This window comes from Hipposideros armiger, unplaced genomic scaffold (genome assembly GCF_001890085.2).
Source record: "Hipposideros armiger isolate ML-2016 unplaced genomic scaffold, ASM189008v1 scaffold_89, whole genome shotgun sequence".
Lineage (NCBI taxonomy): Eukaryota > Metazoa > Chordata > Mammalia > Chiroptera > Hipposideridae > Hipposideros > Hipposideros armiger.
In genome coordinates, this window is record NW_017731439.1 from 250913 (window position 1) to 257711 (window position 6799).

The following is a 6799-nucleotide window of genomic DNA, read 5'->3' on the forward strand; positions in this document are numbered from 1 at the left end:
CTGGTCCCAGTGCTGGAGGTCCATCCAGTTGGTACCCATGGCAGGAGCGACTCGCTAGGGCAATCCTTCAGCAGTCTCCACTGGCAGCTCTGTGCACACCCAGCAGTGCGAGGCGTTGTGCACCCCAGCAAAGGTATCCACCCAGGATAGAACGCTGTTTCCGATAGCTAACCTGGGTGATATGACAGAGCAGATAAAGAGACCATTATGGGTAAGTCACAGCCTTTCGGCAAAATACAGGCTACGTGCTAGTCCTGCGAAAACACCGGTATGGGGGGCAGCTCCTGGTCAGTGGTACCTCACCTGTGCTCCGTAGGTCGTCAGTAGGGGGCCAAGAGTTAGGACCACCATGTACAGGGGTATGGGCCAAAGGCGTAGCACGGGGGTCCCTCATAAGAGAGACCTGCTTGCTTTGGCTGATAAAGTCACTTGTACCATGAAGGGCCAGCGCCGAAGCCAGGGTGTAACCTCCAGGTCGTTCTCTAGATCCTGTTCCCAGGGCTCAAGCAGGGCAACCCAGGGTTTTTGGGTGACCTGAGCCTGCCAAGGCCAGGCTCATTCCTGCATCCGACTGGGGGCCACCGTGGATGGAGCAGACAGGATTACCATTCTCTCCTGTAGCCTGGGTTGTACTTCCAGGTCCCCGGTCCCCGTGACCCGTAGGAGTCGCGGGAGCCCCTCGGTTACCTTGTCCAAGGGGGCGTTATCAGTGTTTTGTGGCTGTTCGTTCAACAGGTGAACAGTTACTGGTACCTGTGTTTCCACCTGGGGGCCAATACCCTTAACTTGTCCTTCAACAACCCGTTAAAGCATTCAACCATACCAGCAGCTTGAGGTCGGTAAGGAACGTGTAGTTGTCATTGAACATCATTGTCCTTCGCCCAGGTTTGAACCTATGAACCTGTAAAATGGGTGCCTTGATCACTGGCAATAAGCAAGGGCCGGCCATAGGCAGCCAACAAGTGCTCCAAGGCTAGGAGCGTGTGTTGTTGGTCTGCCTGGGCCACAGGGTAAGCAAAGCCCAGTCCAGTGGCACTGTCTACTGCCGTCATGGCATAACGGGCTCTTGCAGGGAACAGCCCAATATAGTTCACCTGTCATTTTTGTAGGGCCCGCACCCCCCAAGGTATGGACCCCATGGAGGTGGGCAGACACCATCTCTGGGGGTGGTGCTCTGCACACCAAGCACACTGACGGGCAGCTTGCTGGGCCTCGGCTCTCATTAGCTGTAAGCCCCAGTGGGTAGCCACTAGCCCCATAGTCCTGGCACCCACATGACCTAGCTTCTTGTGAAGCCAAGTGGCCATGGCAGCAGACCCTGGGGGTGCCACAAGCAAGCATACTCACACCAAAGCATCAGCTGCGTTATTGCTGGGCGCCTGCAACAGCCGATGGCCCAAGGCATGGTACACGGTGGCGTCCGTGCTCTGGCCTCATCTCCAAATGTCCTCCAGGAGGTCCCTGCCCCAAAATGGGTGGTGGCCGATCAGCCACTCTTGGACGGCCCCGATATACAGCCCATCTGTCAGTGCAAACATGTACCGGGCCAGGTTTATTAGTCAAAACCATCCAGACCACCCGCAACTCAGCCCATTGGCTAGAGCGTCCAGTACCTGTGTCATACCAAAAGGTGTCAGTGAGGGGTTTTTGGGCTACAGCCGTCCATGTGGAGGGCTGCCTTTGGCAAGACCCGTCTATGTACCAGGCGTCAGCCAGCACTGAGGATTGACCTCCTCAAAGGGGCTAGGAGCCTTCCCCGTTTCCACGGGATCCTCTGTTCACCCAGAGCAGAAAGCGATGGGCCCCAAAAGAGCATGTAGCTTCTGGGTCAATGGACTAGTGGAGAACTGAGCCCGTTGTTCTAAATAGGCTTTGTTAATGTTGGCATCTGCGCCACACCAGTTTGCGGCCTTGTGGCCCAGGACCAAAGCCAACCTTCTACTGGATAGGTTGTTTGCACTGTGATCATGTGCAGGCCTGTGATGCTTCCACAGGTCAATAGGGCAGCATATACTGCTGTCAATTGCTTTTCCACCAGAGAGTATCGTTCCTCGGCTCCCTTCCAGACAAAAACCCAATAGGAGTCTTCCATGGGCCCTGTTTCTGCCAGAGACCCCAGCCAAACCCAGAGTCCTCCATCTGGACAGTCAGGAGAAACAGCAGGATGGGGTCAATGACCCTTAGGGGCTGGGCCTGTGCTACGGCGCGTTTTGTCGCCCTGAACACCTGCTCGGCTTCAGGGGACCAATCCCAGGGCTCCCCTTTGCAAACTAACTGGTGCAAGGGTTGCATTAACATCACCAGATGTGGTATGAAGGTTCACCAGAACCCCAGTAGCCCCAGGTAAGTCTGTAACTGTCTCACCTTCTCCGGACAGGGGTATGCTTGAATATTATCTATGACCGCCTCGGGGATTACTTTTGTCTTACCTGACCAAATAACTCCCAAGAACTTGACAGAGTAGCCAGGGCCCTGGACCTTGTCCTCGTTGACGGCTCACCCCCAACCCGTTAGGTTCGTCTCGGAGACTGTGGGCGGCAGTTTCCAACTCTGCAAGAGAATCAGAGGTTAACATTATATCATCTATATAGTGAAACAAGTGTACCATCAGGGGCTTGGTCCATGTAGCTAAATCCTGCGCTACCAGCCCATGGCACAGGGTTGAGCTGTGCAGGTAGCCTTGTGGCAACACCTAGAAGATCCATTGTCTGCCCTCCCAGGCGAAGGCAAACTGTTCTTCACTGGCAGTGTCAATCTCAATGGAGAAAAAGGCGTTAGCCAAATCTACCACATAGTGGAACCATCCCAATTTCTGTGAGAGGAAATCCATCAACTCCGTGATGCTTGGAACAGCGGCGTACAGCGGAGGAGGGGGGTCACCTTGTTCAGCTCCCAGTAGTCCACTGTCATTCTCCAGGAACTGTCTGGTTTCCATACTGGCCAGACCAGGGAGTTGAAGGGGCTATGAGTGGACCGTATGACACCTGCCTCCTCCAACTTCAAAATAGTACCCCCAATCTCCTCATGCCCCCCGGGAAATGATATTGTCTGATGTTAACTACTCAGGTGGCCTGTGGCAGGTGGAGGGGTGCGTGCTGGGGATGTCCTCTAACCACCGTTTTCACCACATGCACCCGCAAACAGAATTCCCCTGCAGTCATCATAACAGTCAGTCCCCTGAGCACATATACCCCAAGGATGTACTCAGCAATAGGAGACATGTAGACCTCATAGGCCCTGCGGGGGAGACATCCGATGCCCAGGGTGAGGGAGACTCTATGCACCGTGATGTACTGGCCACCATACCCCTCAATAGTTTCTTTCGGGCCCTGAAAATGGTCCGGATTACCATATATGAGGATGTTGTCTGCCCCGGTGTCCTCGAGGGCCAGCACCTGCTGTATGTTCCTGGGGGACCAATATATAGTGAATTCAACATGCAGCCTCAGGTCATCTGGCTCCCCCATCAACCAGATGCCCCAGCCCACTCCTTAGTCAGGGAGGAAGTCAGCTAGGTGCAACTCCCAGGCAACCCCCTTTTGTTCTTTTGGGGACATTGTGGTGAACTTTTGCTCCGGCTGTAGCTTCCACCAGAGGGCCAAGAGGACCTCGAGGGGCTGGCTGTCTAATTTCTCTTCAGCCAGCCCAGCGGCCACCAGGTCAAACCACATTTGCTGACTGCTCACCTTAACAGGGTCCCCTCCCTCACCTTGGCCCTTAGGTGTGGCTTTCGTAGCCCGTTTCGGGGGATGGGGGTGGCTCACACCCTTTTCGGCCACAGCCTGTGCCTGCGTAGTCCGGCCTTGCCGACGGACCTCCACGTCCCCCAGTCTAGCCAAAGCCCCTGTGACCTTGTGGGTGGGCCGGTCTGTATAGGGAGCTAATAAGGTAGCCATAGTCCCAAAAGTTCCTGGCGAGCCATTAGCAAGAATAAGGTCTTTCATGCGGGCCATAAATATCTCTTCATCAGGACTATTATACTGTAAAGTAAACATCATCTGCCGCATGCCCATTTCCCGTATGACTTGCATCAAGTCCAAGTAGGTGGTCCACTTATTCACATGCTCAGGCAAGTCCCCTGCATTGTCCCAGACTGTGTGGGCAGCAGCCATGAGCCAGTTAATCAGGGTCTGATTACTGGCTTGGGGGTTGGTCTGGGGCACGTTTTGCAAACACTGCCGCAGGGAGGGCACCGTGGTGATGCTGGCCAGCTGTGCAATCTCAGTGGGGCTTAACTCTGTGTTATCTGCCCCATCATCCCACAAGTGCAACCAACAACCAAACGGGGACTGACTCACCCAGGTGCTGCTTGCACTGCTTTGTGAGCTCCCATAATTCCATGGCCGGTATAAGCGTTATAGGGAATATGTCTCATGGACTGCCGCAGTCCGGCAGCTCTACCCTCAGGAGCCAGCGGCTCCTCGACTTCCACCCTTTGTCGACCACTGGTCAGGCACACAGTACCAGCCCCGGTGGGCTGCTAGCCCGGGAGGGCACCTCCAACTCAGGGGACCCTTAGAGCATGTGTCCAGTCACCACCAGGCATTGCTCCAAGTCCTCCTCCTGGCGCTGCAAGTGCTGTACCCGGTTCGCGTACTCCTGAATGTCACAGCTTGCATGTCGTAAGACTGCTAGAAACATCCAGGCCACCCGGCCAGCCGATGTTCAGCTCCAATGCCTCCAGGGCTTTCTGGAGGAGGCGCATGGTGTCCCAATCCTCTGGCGGAGTCCATGTCAGCAGGTACGCCATGACCAGATACCAGGGCGATGTCTGGGGCCACATCCCGTCTACCTGGGGCAGTTCCTCTACCGGGGCAGAAGGGGCACTCACTTCATCCTGCCGACTATGCCAACTGTTGTCGCCGGGGGGTTGGGGGGGAGTTTTCAGCGGTGAGATGCCCAGAGTAAAGAAAACATGCGGATCAGACATAAGGAGGAACCAGCGTCTCTAATCAGCAATAGCAACCATTATATAGAGGTTTTGGGGGAGGCGAGCACATGGGAGTGCGCATGCTCCCTTCCGCAAATGCAAGTCATGCTTACATAAAGGGCTTATGTGACTGGAGCCCGGCGTGCAGCAGTCTCCGGAGTCAAGGCCTGTACATCGGGGTCAAGGTCCATACATCAGCCTGCACACATCTGGACAGCCCGTGCCCTGTGCCCAGGGTCGCTGCTCGTGCGTGCCTGAATGTGCCCAGGTCGTCACCCTCTTTTTGGGGTTACTTGGCCTTTTTAGGGAGTCTGGGAGAGGTGGAAGGGAGCTGTCTACACACTGTTCCTCCTGACAATTGGGAAGGAGGCAAGCCCAGTCTGGGGTGGGAAAGCTTTCCAGGGCACCCAGACCAAGGTATTGATTCTCCAAGCCCTTTGGAAGCCTCCCAGCACCCCACTGCCACCTGGATACTTCTAAGAATAAGCCCTGAGAAGTAGACCCTAGTTGTAAGGGAACACAGGGGCCGCAACATCCAGGACTCTCCTGAGGCTTCAGGAGTATCTCTGATTCCTCTCTCCTTCCCCACTGTCCTATACACCACTCCCCTCACACATGATTTCAGCAAGCCCCCCACCCTCACCGAGGCAGAGAAGGAAAGATCCCAGCATGGCTGAGTTACCTTTATAAGACTAGAGCCCACTTTATTGAGGGCTTACTATGCGCCAAGCACTTGACATATGGGGCAGATGTTAATTGCTCCAAACAATCCTGGATACAAGTGACAACACATTTCTTTGTTTTACAACTCAAATTTAATTAAACTCAGCCCCTGCCTATCTGTATTGGTGTGGAGCCCAGCCACAGCAGTTCAGTTCCCCTGTATCCTGTGGGAAAACTGTGTGTGCAGATCAAAAAGGACATGAGACCCTGAATCAGATGGAACCCGGACCTCAGTTTACAGTGGCGCAAAGCAGATGTCTCCTGACATTCTACCCTGAAATCCTCACACCCCAGGGAGATTAAGTCTCTATCACACTGTCCTCTTTGTAGCCCCTATATCACTCCAAATCTTGGGTCATTTCCTCTTTTGACCTAAATACAATGGGTTCATCCCATTATTTCTTCCTCCAACCCAAACATAAGGTTTGTTGGTCCAGAGACCCCCAGCTCTAGGCCTGTGCAACTTATTGGTCCCACTCCTTGAATCCACTGTAGGCTACTCCATGGTGTCATGGTGGGTGAAGCATATTCCTTCACTCCTTGATTTAGGTCTTAGCCAAAATTCCCTCTGTCCAAATGATGTGAATGGACATGATCTAAATAAAGTCTTGAAATGTACTTGCAGGCTTGACCTTGCCCTCTTGCATTTCTGCCATTGGCATGCGAAGGACTTGCTCCAGGTCACCGGCTGGTCCAAAGAGGAGGACAGACATGGGGAGCAGACCTGAACCAAACCCACAGCCTGAAACGAAGCCCAGCCGAGCCCAGCCAAAGTCAGCCAGACCTGAGCCCACCGGCTGGTATGTGTTTATTGTCGAATGCCACTAAAAATTCTGTGGCTGCTTGTTAGCTACAGTAGTAAACTTACACAAGTCCCACGTCCCAGAACAGCACGCACAGGCCTTGCGTATCTTTCCTTGGGGTAAGGAGAACAAAGTCTTGTCTACTTTGTCTAGTTAGGGAATATTATCTTTTGTTATTTATTTGTGTACACAGTTGCCAAAGTAAATTTTAAAAAATAAAAATTGCTAGGCTATTTCTCAATAGGTCCCACTGTCACACATACTTTTAACTTTCACAAACACTCTGTGAGGTAGGTACTGCTATTCTCATTCCAGATGTGAGACTCAGGCATGGGGACATTTG